The 16,873-nt window shown below is 43.2% G+C and overlaps 31 non-coding genes across 31 annotated transcripts; all 31 read left to right on the top strand.

Moving 5' to 3' along the window:
* The first annotated feature begins 115 nt into the window (after window positions 1–115).
* trnal-cag (transfer RNA leucine (anticodon CAG)) lies at window positions 116–198 on the top strand. The gene has a single exon. It is a non-coding gene; the product is annotated as a tRNA-Leu (tRNA).
* A 434-nt stretch (window positions 199–632) lies between these two features.
* trnaq-cug (transfer RNA glutamine (anticodon CUG)) lies at window positions 633–704 on the top strand. Its single transcript has one exon. It is a non-coding gene; the product is annotated as a tRNA-Gln (tRNA).
* Window positions 705–872: 168 nt separating this feature from the next.
* On the top strand, window positions 873–955 carry trnal-cag (transfer RNA leucine (anticodon CAG)). The gene has a single exon. It is a non-coding gene; the product is annotated as a tRNA-Leu (tRNA).
* A 439-nt stretch (window positions 956–1,394) lies between these two features.
* On the top strand, window positions 1,395–1,466 carry trnaq-cug (transfer RNA glutamine (anticodon CUG)). The gene has a single exon. It is a non-coding gene; the product is annotated as a tRNA-Gln (tRNA).
* A 674-nt stretch (window positions 1,467–2,140) lies between these two features.
* trnaq-cug (transfer RNA glutamine (anticodon CUG)) lies at window positions 2,141–2,212 on the top strand. The gene has a single exon. It is a non-coding gene; the product is annotated as a tRNA-Gln (tRNA).
* A 168-nt stretch (window positions 2,213–2,380) lies between these two features.
* Window positions 2,381–2,463, top strand: trnal-cag (transfer RNA leucine (anticodon CAG)). Its single transcript has one exon. It is a non-coding gene; the product is annotated as a tRNA-Leu (tRNA).
* A 416-nt stretch (window positions 2,464–2,879) lies between these two features.
* trnaq-cug (transfer RNA glutamine (anticodon CUG)) lies at window positions 2,880–2,951 on the top strand. Its single transcript has one exon. It is a non-coding gene; the product is annotated as a tRNA-Gln (tRNA).
* A 168-nt stretch (window positions 2,952–3,119) lies between these two features.
* trnal-cag (transfer RNA leucine (anticodon CAG)) lies at window positions 3,120–3,202 on the top strand. Its single transcript has one exon. It is a non-coding gene; the product is annotated as a tRNA-Leu (tRNA).
* Window positions 3,203–3,859: 657 nt separating this feature from the next.
* trnal-cag (transfer RNA leucine (anticodon CAG)) lies at window positions 3,860–3,942 on the top strand. Its single transcript has one exon. It is a non-coding gene; the product is annotated as a tRNA-Leu (tRNA).
* Window positions 3,943–4,376: 434 nt separating this feature from the next.
* On the top strand, window positions 4,377–4,448 carry trnaq-cug (transfer RNA glutamine (anticodon CUG)). The gene has a single exon. It is a non-coding gene; the product is annotated as a tRNA-Gln (tRNA).
* Window positions 4,449–4,616: 168 nt separating this feature from the next.
* On the top strand, window positions 4,617–4,699 carry trnal-cag (transfer RNA leucine (anticodon CAG)). The gene has a single exon. It is a non-coding gene; the product is annotated as a tRNA-Leu (tRNA).
* Window positions 4,700–5,138: 439 nt separating this feature from the next.
* Window positions 5,139–5,210, top strand: trnaq-cug (transfer RNA glutamine (anticodon CUG)). The gene has a single exon. It is a non-coding gene; the product is annotated as a tRNA-Gln (tRNA).
* Window positions 5,211–5,884: 674 nt separating this feature from the next.
* trnaq-cug (transfer RNA glutamine (anticodon CUG)) lies at window positions 5,885–5,956 on the top strand. Its single transcript has one exon. It is a non-coding gene; the product is annotated as a tRNA-Gln (tRNA).
* Window positions 5,957–6,124: 168 nt separating this feature from the next.
* On the top strand, window positions 6,125–6,207 carry trnal-cag (transfer RNA leucine (anticodon CAG)). Its single transcript has one exon. It is a non-coding gene; the product is annotated as a tRNA-Leu (tRNA).
* A 1,170-nt stretch (window positions 6,208–7,377) lies between these two features.
* trnaq-cug (transfer RNA glutamine (anticodon CUG)) lies at window positions 7,378–7,449 on the top strand. The gene has a single exon. It is a non-coding gene; the product is annotated as a tRNA-Gln (tRNA).
* A 168-nt stretch (window positions 7,450–7,617) lies between these two features.
* Window positions 7,618–7,700, top strand: trnal-cag (transfer RNA leucine (anticodon CAG)). The gene has a single exon. It is a non-coding gene; the product is annotated as a tRNA-Leu (tRNA).
* Window positions 7,701–8,356: 656 nt separating this feature from the next.
* trnal-cag (transfer RNA leucine (anticodon CAG)) lies at window positions 8,357–8,439 on the top strand. Its single transcript has one exon. It is a non-coding gene; the product is annotated as a tRNA-Leu (tRNA).
* A 2,191-nt stretch (window positions 8,440–10,630) lies between these two features.
* On the top strand, window positions 10,631–10,713 carry trnal-cag (transfer RNA leucine (anticodon CAG)). The gene has a single exon. It is a non-coding gene; the product is annotated as a tRNA-Leu (tRNA).
* A 416-nt stretch (window positions 10,714–11,129) lies between these two features.
* Window positions 11,130–11,201, top strand: trnaq-cug (transfer RNA glutamine (anticodon CUG)). The gene has a single exon. It is a non-coding gene; the product is annotated as a tRNA-Gln (tRNA).
* A 168-nt stretch (window positions 11,202–11,369) lies between these two features.
* Window positions 11,370–11,452, top strand: trnal-cag (transfer RNA leucine (anticodon CAG)). The gene has a single exon. It is a non-coding gene; the product is annotated as a tRNA-Leu (tRNA).
* Window positions 11,453–12,109: 657 nt separating this feature from the next.
* trnal-cag (transfer RNA leucine (anticodon CAG)) lies at window positions 12,110–12,192 on the top strand. The gene has a single exon. It is a non-coding gene; the product is annotated as a tRNA-Leu (tRNA).
* A 434-nt stretch (window positions 12,193–12,626) lies between these two features.
* Window positions 12,627–12,698, top strand: trnaq-cug (transfer RNA glutamine (anticodon CUG)). The gene has a single exon. It is a non-coding gene; the product is annotated as a tRNA-Gln (tRNA).
* A 168-nt stretch (window positions 12,699–12,866) lies between these two features.
* trnal-cag (transfer RNA leucine (anticodon CAG)) lies at window positions 12,867–12,949 on the top strand. The gene has a single exon. It is a non-coding gene; the product is annotated as a tRNA-Leu (tRNA).
* A 439-nt stretch (window positions 12,950–13,388) lies between these two features.
* Window positions 13,389–13,460, top strand: trnaq-cug (transfer RNA glutamine (anticodon CUG)). The gene has a single exon. It is a non-coding gene; the product is annotated as a tRNA-Gln (tRNA).
* Window positions 13,461–14,134: 674 nt separating this feature from the next.
* Window positions 14,135–14,206, top strand: trnaq-cug (transfer RNA glutamine (anticodon CUG)). Its single transcript has one exon. It is a non-coding gene; the product is annotated as a tRNA-Gln (tRNA).
* A 168-nt stretch (window positions 14,207–14,374) lies between these two features.
* Window positions 14,375–14,457, top strand: trnal-cag (transfer RNA leucine (anticodon CAG)). The gene has a single exon. It is a non-coding gene; the product is annotated as a tRNA-Leu (tRNA).
* Window positions 14,458–14,873: 416 nt separating this feature from the next.
* Window positions 14,874–14,945, top strand: trnaq-cug (transfer RNA glutamine (anticodon CUG)). The gene has a single exon. It is a non-coding gene; the product is annotated as a tRNA-Gln (tRNA).
* A 168-nt stretch (window positions 14,946–15,113) lies between these two features.
* Window positions 15,114–15,196, top strand: trnal-cag (transfer RNA leucine (anticodon CAG)). The gene has a single exon. It is a non-coding gene; the product is annotated as a tRNA-Leu (tRNA).
* Window positions 15,197–15,853: 657 nt separating this feature from the next.
* trnal-cag (transfer RNA leucine (anticodon CAG)) lies at window positions 15,854–15,936 on the top strand. Its single transcript has one exon. It is a non-coding gene; the product is annotated as a tRNA-Leu (tRNA).
* A 434-nt stretch (window positions 15,937–16,370) lies between these two features.
* Window positions 16,371–16,442, top strand: trnaq-cug (transfer RNA glutamine (anticodon CUG)). The gene has a single exon. It is a non-coding gene; the product is annotated as a tRNA-Gln (tRNA).
* Window positions 16,443–16,610: 168 nt separating this feature from the next.
* On the top strand, window positions 16,611–16,693 carry trnal-cag (transfer RNA leucine (anticodon CAG)). Its single transcript has one exon. It is a non-coding gene; the product is annotated as a tRNA-Leu (tRNA).
* Window positions 16,694–16,873: the final 180 nt, after the last annotated feature.

A 16,873-nucleotide genomic window follows, 5' to 3' on the forward strand; every position in this document is an offset into this window, starting at 1 on the left:
GTACGATGGCAGTTCTGGGACTGGTGCGGCCATCTTGCTTCAAGTCTCATGATGTTTTCAATGTCATATATTATGATATCTATGATAAATTCCATTGAATTTAGGGTTGTTTCCAGTCAGGATGGCCGAGCGGTCCAAGGCGCTGCGTTCAGGTCGCAGTCTCCACTGGAGGCGTGGGTTCGAATCCCGCTTCTGACAGCAACTGTCTTTCACTGGTTCCGTTGCCTGTTACTTGATATTGTGAAAAAAAGGTCAGCAATGCTTTGTATGTTAAGGAGCAGGCATTTGACAAAATAGTCTGCTACTACTGCAACTGCAGCATTTGTAAGCCTCTACATTATCAACCTGTGTAATCTTAACATGTGTCTGTATACAGTTGGCAGACATGTTACTGGATTCATTGTTTGTAGGAAGTCCTTCAAAAGAATTTCTCGACTTGCCATTTCCCAAATCCTCTGCTGAGCTTACTAAAATTCTTAAGTTAGCCTGAAGCGGTTGCTGTGTCTTGTTAGCTTCCTTGTCATTGGTACCAGTGTATGCCTTCTTTGTCCTATTCCCTGCACAGATAGCATACTAGCGGATGCCAAATAGGAAACTGTCTACCAAAACTGTGTATTTCTCTGGGGCATAGTGGTTCCATGGTGTAATGGTTAGCACTCTGGACTCTGAATCCAGTGATCTGAGTTCAAATCTCATTGGAACCTGACTTTAAGCTAGAGTAGAGGTCAAACTGCAACCTTTCCGCATCTAACTAAAAGTACGATGGCAGTCATGGGACTGGTGCGGCCATCTTGCTTCAAGTCTCATGATGTTTTCAATGTCATATATTATGATATCTATGATAAATTCCATTGAATTTAGGGTTGTTTCCAGTCAGGATGGCCGAGCGGTCCAAGGCGCTGCGTTCAGGTCGCAGTCTCCACTGGAGGCGTGGGTTTGAATCCCACTTCTGACAGCAACTGTTTTTCACTGGTTCCGTTGGCTGTTACATGATATTGTGAAAGAAAGGACAGCTCAGCAATGCTTTGTATGTTAAGTAGCAGGCATTTGACAAAAACCTCCACTACTACTGCAACAGCAGCATTTGTAAGCCTCTACATTATCAACCTGTGTAATCTTACCATGTGTCTGTATACAGTTGGCAGACATGTTACTGGATTCATTGTTTGTAGGAAGTCCTTCAAAACAATTTCTCGACTTGCCATTTCCCAAATCCTCTGCTGAGCTTACTTAAATTCTTAAGTTAGCCTGAAGCGGTTGCTGTGTCTTGTTAGCTTCCTTGTCATTGGTACCAGTGTATGCCTTCTTTGTCCTATTCCCTGCACAGATAGCATACTAGCGGATGCCAAATAGGAAACTGTCTACCAAAACTGTGTATTTCTCTGGGGCATAGTGGTTCCATGGTGTAATGGTTAGCACTCTGGACTCTGAATCCAGTGATCTGAGTTCAAATCTCAGTGGAACCTGACTTTAAGCTAGAGTAGAGGTCAAACTGCAACCTTTCCGCATCTAACTAAAAGTACGATGGCAGTCATGGGACTAGTGCGGCCGTCTTGCTTCAAGTCTCATGATGTTTTCAATGTCATATATTATGATATCTATGATAAATTCCATTGAATTTAGGGTTGTTTCCAGTCAGGATGGCCGAGCGGTCCAAGGCGCTGCGTTCAGGTCGCAGTCTCCACTGGAGGCGTGGGTTCGAATCCAACTTCTGACAGCAACTGTTTTTCACTGGTTCCGTTGCCTGTTACTTGATATTGTGAAAAAAAGGTCAGCAATGCTTTGTATGTTAAGGAGCAGGCATTTGACAAAATAGTCTGCTACTACTGCAACTGCAGCATTTGTAAGCCTCTACATTATCAACCTGTGTAATCTTACCATGTGTCTGTATACAGTTGGCAGACATGTTACTGGATTCATTCATTCATTGTTTGTAGGAAGTCCTTGCCATTTCCCAAATCCTCTGCTGAGCTTACTAAAATTCTTAAGTTAGCCTGAAGCGGTTGCTGTGTCTTGTTAGCTTCCTTGTCATTGGTACCAGTGTATGCCTTCTTTGTCCTATTCCCTGCACAGATAGCATACTAGCGGATGCCAAATAGGAAACTGTCTACCAAAACTGTGTATTTCTCTGGGGCATAGTGGTTCCATGGTGTAATGGTTAGCACTCTGGACTCTGAATCCAGTGATCTGAGTTCAAATCTCAGTGGAACCTGACTTTAAGCTAGAGTAGAGGTCAAACTGCAACCTTTCCACATCTAACTAAAAGTACGATGGCAGTCATGGGACTGGTGCGGCCATCTTGCTTCAAGTCTCATGATGTTTTCAATGTCATATATTATGATATCTATGATAAATTCCATTGAATTTAGGGTTGTTTCCAGTCAGGATGGCCGAGCGGTCCAAGGCGCTGCGTTCAGGTCGCAGTCTCCACTGGAGGCGTGGGTTCGAATCCCACTTCTGACAGCAACTGTTTTTCCCTGGTTCTGTTACTTGATATTGTGAAAAAAAGGTCAGCAATGCTTTGTATGTTAAGGAGCAGGCATTTGACAAAATAGTCTGCTACTACTGCAACTGCAGCATTTGTAAGCCTCTACATTATCAACCTGTGTAATGTTACCATGTGTCTGTATACAGTTGGCAGACATGTTACTGGATTCATTCATTCATTGTTTGTAGGAAGTCCTTGCCATTTCCCAAATCCTCTGCTGAGCTTACTAAAATTCTTAAGTTAGCCTGAAGCGGTTGCTGTGTCTTGTTAGCTTCCTTGTCATTGGTACCAGTGTATGCCTTCTTTGTCCTATTCCCTGCACAGATAGCATACTAGCGGATGCCAAATAGGAAACTGTCTACCAAAACTGTGTATTTCTCTGGGTCATAGTGGTTCCATGGTGTAATGGTTAGCACTCTGGACTCTGAATCCAGTGATCTGAGTTCAAATCTCAGTGGAACCTGACTTTAAGCTAGAGTAGAGGTCAAACTGCAACCTTTCCGCATCTAACTAAAAGTACGATGGCAGTCATGGGACTAGTGCGGCCATCTTGCTTCAAGTCTCATGATGTTTTCAATGTCATATATTATGATATCTATGATAAATTCCATTGAATTTAGGGTTGTTTCCAGTCAGGATGGCCGAGCGGTCCAAGGCGCTGCGTTCAGGTCGCAGTCTCCACTGGAGGCGTGGGTTCGAATCCCACTTCTGACAGCAACTGTTTTTCCCTGGTTCTGTTACTTGATATTGTGAAAAAAAGGTCAGCAATGCTTTGTATGTTGAGGAGCAGGCATTTGACAAAATAGTCTGCTACTACTGCAACTGCAGCATTTGTAAGCCTCTACATTATCAACCTGTGTAATCTTACCATGTGTCTGTATACAGTTGGCAGACATGTTACTGGATTCATTCATTCATTGTTTGTAGGAAGTCCTTGCCATTTCCCAAATCCTCTGCTGAGCTTACTAAAATTCTTAAGTTAGCCTGAAGCGGTTGCTGTGTCTTGTTAGCTTCCTTGTCATTGGTACCAGTGTATGCCTTCTTTGTCCTATTCCCTGCACAGATAGCATACTAGCGGATGCCCATATAAAAAACTGTCTACCAAAACTGTGTAATTCTCTGGGGCATAGTGGTTCCATAGTGTAATGGTTAGCACGCTGGACTCTGAATCCAGTGATCTGAGTAGAAATCTCAGTGGAACCTGACTTTAAGCTAGAGTAAAGGTCAAACAGCAACCTTTCCGCATCTAACTAAAAGTACGATGGCAGTTCTGGGACTGGTGCGGCCATCTTGCTTCAAGTCTCATGATGTTTTCAATGTCATATATTATGATATCTATGATAAATTCCATTGAATTTAGGGTTGTTTCCAGTCAGGATGGCCGAGCGGTCCAAGGCGCTGCGTTCAGGTCGCAGTCTCCACTGGAGGCGTGGGTTCGAATCCCACTTCTGACAGCAACTGTCTTTCACTGGTTCCGTTGCCTGTTACTTGATATTGTGAAAAAAAGGTCAGCAATGCTTTGTATGTTAAGGAGCAGGCATTTGACAAAATAGTCTGCTACTACTGCAACTGCAGCATTTGTAAGCCTCTACATTATCAACCTGTGTAATCTTAACATGTGTCTGTATACAGTTGGCAGACATGTTACTGGATTCATTGTTTGTAGGAAGTCCTTCAAAAGAATTTCTCGACTTGCCATTTCCCAAATCCTCTGCTGAGCTTACTAAAATTCTTAAGTTAGCCTGAAGCGGTTGCTGTGTCTTGTTAGCTTCCTTGTCATTGGTACCAGTGTATGCCTTCTTTGTCCTATTCCCTGCACAGATAGCATACTAGCGGATGCCAAATAGGAAACTGTCTACCAAAACTGTGTATTTCTCTGGGGCATAGTGGTTCCATGGTGTAATGGTTAGCACTCTGGACTCTGAATCCAGTGATCTGAGTTCAAATCTCATTGGAACCTGACTTTAAGCTAGAGTAGAGGTCAAACTGCAACCTTTCCGCATCTAACTAAAAGTACGATGGCAGTCATGGGACTGGTGCGGCCATCTTGCTTCAAGTCTCATGATGTTTTCAATGTCATATATTATGATATCTATGATAAATTCCATTGAATTTAGGGTTGTTTCCAGTCAGGATGGCCGAGCGGTCCAAGGCGCTGCGTTCAGGTCGCAGTCTCCACTGGAGGCGTGGGTTTGAATCCCACTTCTGACAGCAACTGTTTTTCACTGGTTCCGTTGGCTGTTACATGATATTGTGAAAGAAAGGACAGCTCAGCAATGCTTTGTATGTTAAGTAGCAGGCATTTGACAAAAACCTCCACTACTACTGCAACAGCAGCATTTGTAAGCCTCTACATTATCAACCTGTGTAATCTTACCATGTGTCTGTATACAGTTGGCAGACATGTTACTGGATTCATTGTTTGTAGGAAGTCCTTCAAAACAATTTCTCGACTTGCCATTTCCCAAATCCTCTGCTGAGCTTACTTAAATTCTTAAGTTAGCCTGAAGCGGTTGCTGTGTCTTGTTAGCTTCCTTGTCATTGGTACCAGTGTATGCCTTCTTTGTCCTATTCCCTGCACAGATAGCATACTAGCGGATGCCAAATAGGAAACTGTCTACCAAAACTGTGTATTTCTCTGGGGCATAGTGGTTCCATGGTGTAATGGTTAGCACTCTGGACTCTGAATCCAGTGATCTGAGTTCAAATCTCAGTGGAACCTGACTTTAAGCTAGAGTAGAGGTCAAACTGCAACCTTTCCGCATCTAACTAAAAGTACGATGGCAGTCATGGGACTAGTGCGGCCGTCTTGCTTCAAGTCTCATGATGTTTTCAATGTCATATATTATGATATCTATGATAAATTCCATTGAATTTAGGGTTGTTTCCAGTCAGGATGGCCGAGCGGTCCAAGGCGCTGCGTTCAGGTCGCAGTCTCCACTGGAGGCGTGGGTTCGAATCCAACTTCTGACAGCAACTGTTTTTCACTGGTTCCGTTGCCTGTTACTTGATATTGTGAAAAAAAGGTCAGCAATGCTTTGTATGTTAAGGAGCAGGCATTTGACAAAATAGTCTGCTACTACTGCAACTGCAGCATTTGTAAGCCTCTACATTATCAACCTGTGTAATCTTACCATGTGTCTGTATACAGTTGGCAGACATGTTACTGGATTCATTCATTCATTGTTTGTAGGAAGTCCTTGCCATTTCCCAAATCCTCTGCTGAGCTTACTAAAATTCTTAAGTTAGCCTGAAGCGGTTGCTGTGTCTTGTTAGCTTCCTTGTCATTGGTACCAGTGTATGCCTTCTTTGTCCTATTCCCTGCACAGATAGCATACTAGCGGATGCCAAATAGGAAACTGTCTACCAAAACTGTGTATTTCTCTGGGGCATAGTGGTTCCATGGTGTAATGGTTAGCACTCTGGACTCTGAATCCAGTGATCTGAGTTCAAATCTCAGTGGAACCTGACTTTAAGCTAGAGTAGAGGTCAAACTGCAACCTTTCCGCATCTAACTAAAAGTACGATGGAAGTCATGGGACTAGTGCGGCCATCTTGCTTCAGGTCTCATGATGTTTTCAAAGTCATATGTTATGATATCTATGACAAATTCCATTGAATTTAGAGTTGTTTCCAGTCAGGATGGCCGAGCGGTCCAAGGCGCTGCGTTCAGGTCGCAGTCTCCACTGGAGGCGTGGGTTCGAATCCCACTTCTGACAGCAACTGTTTTTCACTGGTTCTGTTGCCTGTTACTTGATATTGTGAAAGAAAGGTCAGCAATGCTTTGTATGTTAAGGAGCAGGCATTTGACAAAATAGTCTGCTACTACTGCAACTGCAGCATTTGTAAGCCTCTACATTATCAACCTGTGTAATCTTACCATGTGTCTGTATACAGTTGGCAGACATGTTACTGGATTCATTCATTCATTGTTTGTAGGAAGTCCTTGCCATTTCCCAAATCCTCTGCTGAGCTTACTAAAATTCTTAAGTTAGCCTGAAGCGGTTGCTGTGTCTTGTTAGCTTCCTTGTCATTGGTACCAGTGTATGCCTTCTTTGTCCTATTCCCTGCACAGATAGCATACTAGCGGATGCCCATATAAAAAACTGTCTACCAAAACTGTGTAATTCTCTGGGGCATAGTGGTTCCATAGTGTAATGGTTAGCACGCTGGACTCTGAATCCAGTGATCTGAGTAGAAATCTCAGTGGAACCTGACTTTAAGCTAGAGTAGAGGTCAAACTGCAACCTTTCCGCATCTAACTAAAAGTACGATGGCAGTCATGGGACTAGTGCGGCCGTCTTGCTTCAAGTCTCATGATGTTTTCAATGTCATATATTATGATATCTATGATAAATTCCATTGAATTTAGGGTTGTTTCCAGTCAGGATGGCCGAGCGGTCCAAGGCGCTGCGTTCAGGTCGCAGTCTCCACTGGAGGCGTGGGTTCGAATCCAACTTCTGACAGCAACTGTTTTTCACTGGTTCCGTTGCCTGTTACTTGATATTGTGAAAAAAAGGTCAGCAATGCTTTGTATGTTAAGGAGCAGGCATTTGACAAAATAGTCTGCTACTACTGCAACTGCAGCATTTGTAAGCCTCTACATTATCAACCTGTGTAATCTTACCATGTGTCTGTATACAGTTGGCAGACATGTTACTGGATTCATTCATTCATTGTTTGTAGGAAGTCCTTGCCATTTCCCAAATCCTCTGCTGAGCTTACTAAAATTCTTAAGTTAGCCTGAAGCGGTTGCTGTGTCTTGTTAGCTTCCTTGTCATTGGTACCAGTGTATGCCTTCTTTGTCCTATTCCCTGCACAGATAGCATACTAGCGGATGCCAAATAGGAAACTGTCTACCAAAACTGTGTATTTCTCTGGGGCATAGTGGTTCCATGGTGTAATGGTTAGCACTCTGGACTCTGAATCCAGTGATCTGAGTTCAAATCTCAGTGGAACCTGACTTTAAGCTAGAGTAGAGGTCAAACTGCAACCTTTCCACATCTAACTAAAAGTACGATGGCAGTCATGGGACTGGTGCGGCCATCTTGCTTCAAGTCTCATGATGTTTTCAATGTCATATATTATGATATCTATGATAAATTCCATTGAATTTAGGGTTGCTTCCAGTCAGGATGGCCGAGCGGTCCAAGGCGCTGCGTTCAGGTCGCAGTCTCCACTGGAGGCGTGGGTTCGAATCCCACTTCTGACAGCAACTGTTTTTCCCTGGTTCTGTTACTTGATATTGTGAAAAAAAGGTCAGCAATGCTTTGTATGTTAAGGAGCAGGCATTTGACAAAATAGTCTGCTACTACTGCAACTGCAGCATTTGTAAGCCTCTACATTATCAACCTGTGTAATCTTACCATGTGTCTGTATACAGTTGGCAGACATGTTACTGGATTCATTCATTCATTGTTTGTGGAAGTCCTTGCCATTTCAAAAATCCTCTGCTGAGCTTACTAAAATTCTTAAGTTAGCCTGAAGCGGTTGCTGTGTCTTGTTAGCTTCCTTGTCATTGGTACCAGTGTATGCCTTCTTTGTCCTATTCCCTGCACAGAAAGCATACTAGCGGATGCCCATATAAGAAACTGTCTACCAAAACTGTGTAATTCTCTGGGGCATAGTGGTTCCATGGTGTAATGGTTAGCACGCTGGACTCTGAATCCAGTGATCTGAGTAGAAATCTCAGTGGAACCTGACTTTAAGCTAGAGTAAAGGTCAAACAGCAACCTTTCCGCATCTAACTAAAAGTACGATGGCAGTTCTGGGACTGGTGCGGCCATCTTGCTTCAAGTCTCATGATGTTTTCAAGGTCATATATTATGATATCTATGATAAATTCCATTGAATTTAGAGTTGTTTCCAGTCAGGATGGCCGAGCGGTCCAAGGCGCTGCGTTCAGGTCGCAGTCTCCACTGGAGGCGTGGGTTCGAATCCCACTTCTGACAGCAACTGTCTTTCACTGGTTCCGTTGCCTGTTACTTGATATTGTGAAAAAAAGGTCAGCAATGCTTTGTATGTTAAGGAGCAGGCATTTGACAAAATAGTCTGCTACTACTGCAACTGCAGCATTTGTAAGCCTCTACATTATCAACCTGTGTAATCTTAACATGTGTCTGTATACAGTTGGCAGACATGTTACTGGATTCATTGTTTGTAGGAAGTCCTTCAAAAGAATTTCTCGACTTGCCATTTCCCAAATCCTCTGCTGAGCTTACTAAAATTCTTAAGTTAGCCTGAAGCGGTTGCTGTGTCTTGTTAGCTTCCTTGTCATTGGTACCAGTGTATGCCTTCTTTGTCCTATTCCCTGCACAGATAGCATACTAGCGGATGCCAAATACGAAACTGTCTACCAAAACTGTGTATTTCTCTGGGGCATAGTGGTTCCATGGTGTAATGGTTAGCACTCTGAACTCTGAATCCAGTGTCTGAGTAGAAATCTCAGTGGAACCTGACTTTAAGCTAGAGTAAAGGTCAAACAGCAACCTTTCCGCATCTAACTAAAAGTACGATGGCAGTTCTGGGACTAGTGCGGCCATCTTGCTTCAAGTCTCATGATGTTTTCAATGTCATATATTATGATATCTATGATAAATTCCATTGAATTTAGGGTTGTTTCCAGTCAGGATGGCCGAGCGGTCGATGGTGCTGCGTTCAGGTTGCAGTCTCCACTGGAGGCGTGGGTTCGAATCCCACTTCTGACAACAACTGTTTTTCACTGGTTCCGTTGCCTGTTACATGATATTGTGAAAGAAAGGACAGCTCAGCAATGCTTTGTATGTTAAGGAGCAGGCATTTGAGAAAAACCTCCACTACTACTGCAACAGCAGCATTTGTAAGCCTCTACATTATCAACCTGTGTAATCTTACCATGTGTCTGTATACAGTTGGCAGACATGTTACTGGATTCATTTTTTGTAGGAAGTCCTTCAAAACAATTTCTCGACTTGCCATTTCCCAAATCCTCTGCTGAGCTTACTAAAATTCTTAAGTTAGCCTGAAGCGGTTGCTGTGTCTTGTTAGCTTCCTTGTCACTGGTACCAGGGTATGCCTTCTTTGTCCTATTCCTTGCACAGATAGCATTCTAGCGGATGCCAAATAAGAAACTGTCTACCAAAACTGTGTATTTCTCTGGGTCATAGTGGTTCCATGGTGTAATGGAAAGCACTCTCGACTCTGAATCCAGTGATCCGAGTACAAATCTCAGTGGAACCTGACTTTAAGCTACAGTAAAGGTCAAACTGCAAACTTTCCGCATCTAACTAAAAGTACGATGGCAGTCCTGGGACTATTGCGGCCATCCTGCTTCAGGTCTCATGATGTTTTCAATTTCATATATTGTGATATCTATGATAAATTCCATTGAATTTAGGGTGGCTTCCAGTCAGGATGACCAAGCGGTCCAAGGCGCTGCGTTAAGGTCGCAGTCTCCACTAGAGGCGTGGGTTTGAATCCCACTTCTGACAGCAACTATTTTTCACTGGTTCCGTTGCCTGTTACTTGACATTGTGAAAGAAAGGTCAGCAATGATTTGTATGTTAAGGAGCAGGCATTTGACAAAATACTTCACTACTACTGCAACAGCAGCATTTGTAAGCCTCTACATTATCAACCTGTGTAATCTTACCATGTATCTGTATACAGTTGGCAGACATGTTACTGTATTCATTGTTTGTAGGAAGTCCTTCAAAACAATTTCTCGACTTGCCATTTCCCAAATCCTCTGCTGAGCTTACTAAAATTCTTAAGTTAGCCTGAAGCGGTTGCTGTGTCTTGTTAGCTTCCTTGTCATTGGTACCAGTGTATGCCTTCTTTGTCCTATTCCCTGCACAGATAGCATACTAGCGGATGCCAAATACGAAACTGTCTACCAAAACTGTGTATTTCTCTGGGGCATAGTGGTTCCATGGTGTAATGGTTAGCACTCTGGACTCTGAATCCAGTGTCTGAGTAGAAATCTCATTGGAACCTGACTTTAAGCTAGAGTAAAGGTCAAACAGCAACCTTTCCGCATCTAACTAAAAGTACGATGGCAGTTCTGGGACTAGTGCGGCCATCTTGCTTCAAGTCTCATGATGTTTTCAATGTCATATATTATGATATCTATGATAAATTCCATTGAATTTAGGGTTGTTTCCAGTCAGGATGGCCGAGCGGTCCAAGGCGCTGCGTTCAGGTCGCAGTCTCCACTGGAGGCGTGGGTTCGAATCCCACTTCTGACAGCAACTGTTTTTCCCTGGTTCTGTTACTTGATATTGTGAAAAAAAGGTCAGCAATGCTTTGTATGTTAAGGAGCAGGCATTTGACAAAATAGTCTGCTACTACTGCAACTGCAGCATTTGTAAGCCTCTACATTATCAACCTGTGTAATGTTACCATGTGTCTGTATACAGTTGGCAGACATGTTACTGGATTCATTCATTCATTGTTTGTAGGAAGTCCTTGCCATTTCCCAAATCCTCTGCTGAGCTTACTAAAATTCTTAAGTTAGCCTGAAGCGGTTGCTGTGTCTTGTTAGCTTCCTTGTCATTGGTACCAGTGTATGCCTTCTTTGTCCTATTCCCTGCACAGATAGCATACTAGCGGATGCCAAATAGGAAACTGTCTACCAAAACTGTGTATTTCTCTGGGTCATAGTGGTTCCATGGTGTAATGGTTAGCACTCTGGACTCTGAATCCAGTGATCTGAGTTCAAATCTCAGTGGAACCTGACTTTAAGCTAGAGTAGAGGTCAAACTGCAACCTTTCCGCATCTAACTAAAAGTACGATGGCAGTCATGGGACTAGTGCGGCCATCTTGCTTCAAGTCTCATGATGTTTTCAATGTCATATATTATGATATCTATGATAAATTCCATTGAATTTAGGGTTGTTTCCAGTCAGGATGGCCGAGCGGTCCAAGGCGCTGCGTTCAGGTCGCAGTCTCCACTGGAGGCGTGGGTTCGAATCCCACTTCTGACAGCAACTGTTTTTCGCTGGTTCTGTTACTTGATATTGTGAAAAAAAGGTCAGCAATGCTTTGTATGTTGAGGAGCAGGCATTTGACAAAATAGTCTGCTACTACTGCAACTGCAGCATTTGTAAGCCTCTACATTATCAACCTGTGTAATCTTACCATGTGTCTGTATACAGTTGGCAGACATGTTACTGGATTCATTCATTCATTGTTTGTAGGAAGTCCTTGCCATTTCCCAAATCCTCTGCTGAGCTTACTAAAATTCTTAAGTTAGCCTGAAGCGGTTGCTGTGTCTTGTTAGCTTCCTTGTCATTGGTACCAGTGTATGCCTTCTTTGTCCTATTCCCTGCACAGATAGCATACTAGCGGATGCCCATATAAAAAACTGTCTACCAAAACTGTGTAATTCTCTGGGGCATAGTGGTTCCATAGTGTAATGGTTAGCACGCTGGACTCTGAATCCAGTGATCTGAGTAGAAATCTCAGTGGAACCTGACTTTAAGCTAGAGTAAAGGTCAAACAGCAACCTTTCCGCATCTAACTAAAAGTACGATGGCAGTTCTGGGACTGGTGCGGCCATCTTGCTTCAAGTCTCATGATGTTTTCAATGTCATATATTATGATATCTATGATAAATTCCATTGAATTTAGGGTTGTTTCCAGTCAGGATGGCCGAGCGGTCCAAGGCGCTGCGTTCAGGTCGCAGTCTCCACTGGAGGCGTGGGTTCGAATCCCGCTTCTGACAGCAACTGTCTTTCACTGGTTCCGTTGCCTGTTACTTGATATTGTGAAAAAAAGGTCAGCAATGCTTTGTATGTTAAGGAGCAGGCATTTGACAAAATAGTCTGCTACTACTGCAACTGCAGCATTTGTAAGCCTCTACATTATCAACCTGTGTAATCTTAACATGTGTCTGTATACAGTTGGCAGACATGTTACTGGATTCATTGTTTGTAGGAAGTCCTTCAAAAGAATTTCTCGACTTGCCATTTCCCAAATCCTCTGCTGAGCTTACTAAAATTCTTAAGTTAGCCTGAAGCGGTTGCTGTGTCTTGTTAGCTTCCTTGTCATTGGTACCAGTGTATGCCTTCTTTGTCCTATTCCCTGCACAGATAGCATACTAGCGGATGCCAAATAGGAAACTGTCTACCAAAACTGTGTATTTCTCTGGGGCATAGTGGTTCCATGGTGTAATGGTTAGCACTCTGGACTCTGAATCCAGTGATCTGAGTTCAAATCTCATTGGAACCTGACTTTAAGCTAGAGTAGAGGTCAAACTGCAACCTTTCCGCATCTAACTAAAAGTACGATGGCAGTCATGGGACTGGTGCGGCCATCTTGCTTCAAGTCTCATGATGTTTTCAATGTCATATATTATGATATCTATGATAAATTCCATTGAATTTAGGGTTGTTTCCAGTCAGGATGGCCGAGCGGTCCAAGGCGCTGCGTTCAGGTCGCAGTCTCCACTGGAGGCGTGGGTTTGAATCCCACTTCTGACAGCAACTGTTTTTCACTGGTTCCGTTGGCTGTTACATGATATTGTGAAAGAAAGGACAGCTCAGCAATGCTTTGTATGTTAAGTAGCAGGCATTTGACAAAAACCTCCACTACTACTGCAACAGCAGCATTTGTAAGCCTCTACATTATCAACCTGTGTAATCTTACCATGTGTCTGTATACAGTTGGCAGACATGTTACTGGATTCATTGTTTGTAGGAAGTCCTTCAAAACAATTTCTCGACTTGCCATTTCCCAAATCCTCTGCTGAGCTTACTTAAATTCTTAAGTTAGCCTGAAGCGGTTGCTGTGTCTTGTTAGCTTCCTTGTCATTGGTACCAGTGTATGCCTTCTTTGTCCTATTCCCTGCACAGATAGCATACTAGCGGATGCCAAATAGGAAACTGTCTACCAAAACTGTGTATTTCTCTGGGGCATAGTGGTTCCATGGTGTAATGGTTAGCACTCTGGACTCTGAATCCAGTGATCTGAGTTCAAATCTCAGTGGAACCTGACTTTAAGCTAGAGTAGAGGTCAAACTGCAACCTTTCCGCATCTAACTAAAAGTACGATGGCAGTCATGGGACTAGTGCGGCCGTCTTGCTTCAAGTCTCATGATGTTTTCAATGTCATATATTATGATATCTATGATAAATTCCATTGAATTTAGGGTTGTTTCCAGTCAGGATGGCCGAGCGGTCCAAGGCGCTGCGTTCAGGTCGCAGTCTCCACTGGAGGCGTGGGTTCGAATCCAACTTCTGACAGCAACTGTTTTTCACTGGTTCCGTTGCCTGTTACTTGATATTGTGAAAAAAAGGTCAGCAATGCTTTGTATGTTAAGGAGCAGGCATTTGACAAAATAGTCTGCTACTACTGCAACTGCAGCATTTGTAAGCCTCTACATTATCAACCTGTGTAATCTTACCATGTGTCTGTATACAGTTGGCAGACATGTTACTGGATTCATTCATTCATTGTTTGTAGGAAGTCCTTGCCATTTCCCAAATCCTCTGCTGAGCTTACTAAAATTCTTAAGTTAGCCTGAAGCGGTTGCTGTGTCTTGTTAGCTTCCTTGTCATTGGTACCAGTGTATGCCTTCTTTGTCCTATTCCCTGCACAGATAGCATACTAGCGGATGCCAAATAGGAAACTGTCTACCAAAACTGTGTATTTCTCTGGGGCATAGTGGTTCCATGGTGTAATGGTTAGCACTCTGGACTCTGAATCCAGTGATCTGAGTTCAAATCTCAGTGGAACCTGACTTTAAGCTAGAGTAGAGGTCAAACTGCAACCTTTCCACATCTAACTAAAAGTACGATGGCAGTCATGGGACTGGTGCGGCCATCTTGCTTCAAGTCTCATGATGTTTTCAATGTCATATATTATGATATCTATGATAAATTCCATTGAATTTAGGGTTGTTTCCAGTCAGGATGGCCGAGCGGTCCAAGGCGCTGCGTTCAGGTCGCAGTCTCCACTGGAGGCGTGGGTTCGAATCCCACTTCTGACAGCAACTGTTTTTCCCTGGTTCTGTTACTTGATATTGTGAAAAAAAGGTCAGCAATGCTTTGTATGTTAAGGAGCAGGCATTTGACAAAATAGTCTGCTACTACTGCAACTGCAGCATTTGTAAGCCTCTACATTATCAACCTGTGTAATGTTACCATGTGTCTGTATACAGTTGGCAGACATGTTACTGGATTCATTCATTCATTGTTTGTAGGAAGTCCTTGCCATTTCCCAAATCCTCTGCTGAGCTTACTAAAATTCTTAAGTTAGCCTGAAGCGGTTGCTGTGTCTTGTTAGCTTCCTTGTCATTGGTACCAGTGTATGCCTTCTTTGTCCTATTCCCTGCACAGATAGCATACTAGCGGATGCCAAATAGGAAACTGTCTACCAAAACTGTGTATTTCTCTGGGTCATAGTGGTTCCATGGTGTAATGGTTAGCACTCTGGACTCTGAATCCAGTGATCTGAGTTCAAATCTCAGTGGAACCTGACTTTAAGCTAGAGTAGAGGTCAAACTGCAACCTTTCCGCATCTAACTAAAAGTACGATGGCAGTCATGGGACTAGTGCGGCCATCTTGCTTCAAGTCTCATGATGTTTTCAATGTCATATATTATGATATCTATGATAAATTCCATTGAATTTAGGGTTGTTTCCAGTCAGGATGGCCGAGCGGTCCAAGGCGCTGCGTTCAGGTCGCAGTCTCCACTGGAGGCGTGGGTTCGAATCCCACTTCTGACAGCAACTGTTTTTCCCTGGTTCTGTTACTTGATATTGTGAAAAAAAGGTCAGCAATGCTTTGTATGTTGAGGAGCAGGCATTTGACAAAATAGTCTGCTACTACTGCAACTGCAGCATTTGTAAGCCTCTACATTATCAACCTGTGTAATCTTACCATGTGTCTGTATACAGTTGGCAGACATGTTACTGGATTCATTCATTCATTGTTTGTAGGAAGTCCTTGCCATTTCCCAAATCCTCTGCTGAGCTTACTAAAATTCTTAAGTTAGCCTGAAGCGGTTGCTGTGTCTTGTTAGCTTCCTTGTCATTGGTACCAGTGTATGCCTTCTTTGTCCTATTCCCTGCACAGATAGCATACTAGCGGATGCCCATATAAAAAACTGTCTACCAAAACTGTGTAATTCTCTGGGGCATAGTGGTTCCATAGTGTAATGGTTAGCACGCTGGACTCTGAATCCAGTGATCTGAGTAGAAATCTCAGTGGAACCTGACTTTAAGCTAGAGTAAAGGTCAAACAGCAACCTTTCCGCATCTAACTAAAAGTACGATGGCAGTTCTGGGACTGGTGCGGCCATCTTGCTTCAAGTCTCATGATGTTTTCAATGTCATATATTATGATATCTATGATAAATTCCATTGAATTTAGGGTTGTTTCCAGTCAGGATGGCCGAGCGGTCCAAGGCGCTGCGTTCAGGTCGCAGTCTCCACTGGAGGCGTGGGTTCGAATCCCACTTCTGACAGCAACTGTCTTTCACTGGTTCCGTTGCCTGTTACTTGATATTGTGAAAAAAAGGTCAGCAATGCTTTGTATGTTAAGGAGCAGGCATTTGACAAAATAGTCTGCTACTACTGCAACTGCAGCATTTGTAAGCCTCTACATTATCAACCTGTGTAATCTTAACATGTGTCTGTATACAGTTGGCAGACATGTTACTGGATTCATTGTTTGTAGGAAGTCCTTCAAAAGAATTTCTCGACTTGCCATTTCCCAAATCCTCTGCTGAGCTTACTAAAATTCTTAAGTTAGCCTGAAGCGGTTGCTGTGTCTTGTTAGCTTCCTTGTCATTGGTACCAGTGTATGCCTTCTTTGTCCTATTCCCTGCACAGATAGCATACTAGCGGATGCCAAATAGGAAACTGTCTACCAAAACTGTGTATTTCTCTGGGGCATAGTGGTTCCATGGTGTAATGGTTAGCACTCTGGACTCTGAATCCAGTGATCTGAGTTCAAATCTCATTGGAACCTGACTTTAAGCTAGAGTAGAGGTCAAACTGCAACCTTTCCGCATCTAACTAAAAGTACGATGGCAGTCATGGGACTGGTGCGGCCATCTTGCTTCAAGTCTCATGATGTTTTCAATGTCATATATTATGATATCTATGATAAATTCCATTGAATTTAGGGTTGTTTCCAGTCAGGATGGCCGAGCGGTCCAAGGCGCTGCGTTCAGGTCGCAGTCTCCACTGGAGGCGTGGGTTTGAATCCCACTTCTGACAGCAACTGTTTTTCACTGGTTCCGTTGGCTGTTACATGATATTGTGAAAGAAAGGACAGCTCAGCAATGCTTTGTATGTTAAGTAGCAGGCATTTGACAAAAACCTCCACTACTACTGCAACAGCAGCATTTGTAAGCCTCTACATTATCAACCTGTGTAATCTTACCATGTGTCTGTATA

The sequence above is a fragment of the Cebidichthys violaceus genome, unplaced genomic scaffold (assembly GCF_023349555.1).
Source record: "Cebidichthys violaceus isolate CVI_PGR_0920_01 unplaced genomic scaffold, fCebVio1.0.p SCAF_9, whole genome shotgun sequence".
Lineage (NCBI taxonomy): Eukaryota > Metazoa > Chordata > Actinopteri > Perciformes > Stichaeidae > Cebidichthys > Cebidichthys violaceus.